The sequence below is a fragment of the Quercus suber genome, unplaced genomic scaffold (genome assembly GCF_002906115.3).
Source record: "Quercus suber isolate HL8 unplaced genomic scaffold, Cork oak 2.0 scaffold_160, whole genome shotgun sequence".
Taxonomy (NCBI): Eukaryota; Viridiplantae; Streptophyta; class Magnoliopsida; order Fagales; family Fagaceae; genus Quercus; species Quercus suber.
Window position 1 is genome coordinate 1,202,591 of NW_027069621.1, and position 1,073 is coordinate 1,203,663.

The window sequence follows — 1,073 nt, forward strand, 5'->3', positions numbered from 1 at the left end:
TATGTGTAAAGAGGGTGCTCCCTAATATTATATTTTGTTTGATTTTTTATTTTGATGTGCCACTTGGGCAATATTCTCTATTCTGATGGGGCAATAATAGATAAAATATGACGTTGTTAGATGCTTATAGATGCTGTATGTGTAAGATTTAGTTGGCAAAGTCATTATTAGACTAAATGTATTTCCATTCAATACCATATCCAATATTTAACGATATTTTATGGAATACTTCAAATTTTTGTCCCTTATAATTAATAGGATATGTCATGTATTCTTTGGCTTCTATGTTTCATCCTAAGTAAGAAACATCAACAAATCACAAATCAGTGAAGCTCTACGGATCAAGCCTCTAAAGCCCCGAAGAACTTCCACCACAAACCTTCAAGTACGAAGAACATTCAAAGAGGAATCATCCAAATCATATTCCTAAATCTCAAAGTTCACTGGAATCAAGCTCAAAAGCCTCCAGAAACCTCAACAAACCACAAATCAGTGAAGCTCTACGGATCAAGCCTCTAAAGCCCCGAAGAACTTCTACCACAAACCTTCAAATACCAAGAACATTCGAAGAGGAATCATCCAAATCATATTCCTAAATCTTAAAGTTCACTGGAATCAAGCTCAAAAGCCTCTAGAAACCTCAACAAATCATAAATCAGCGAAGCTCTAAGGATTCAAGCCTCTAAAGCACCGAAGAACTTCCACCACAAACCTTCGAAGACGAAGAACGCACCAAGAACACGAAGAACACGAAGAACGTGAAGAACAAAGGATTTCTAACAAGCTCATAGCCAGAGATTCATTGTAATTCCGTTTCAACAATCTTCGATCCATCCTTCAACCAAATTGAAGGATATTTTGTGTTTAAGTGAAAATCACATTACCACAAATCCAATTAACAAATCTTTCAAGGAGATCGAATCAGAGGATCATTCTTTTGTAATTACAGAGAATTGTACCACACATATATTCAATACAAATTCGCATTTGTGACACTATTTTACTTGTTTGACTTATTTCGAACCGAGAAATTTAGTCGTCCACAATTATATAATAAAATAATATATAAATAA

At 34.6% G+C, this 1,073-nt stretch overlaps 1 long non-coding RNA gene across 1 annotated transcript; it reads right to left on the reverse strand.

Annotated features, from left to right (window-relative positions):
* Positions 1–377: 377 nt before the first annotated feature.
* On the reverse strand, positions 378–771 carry LOC136069274 (uncharacterized). The gene is made up of 2 exons (XR_010630502.1): positions 713–771; positions 378–545 (listed from the first exon to the last, which is right to left on the reverse strand). It is a non-coding gene; the product is annotated as an uncharacterized LOC136069274 (long non-coding RNA).
* Between the last annotated feature and the right edge of the window lie 302 nt (positions 772–1,073).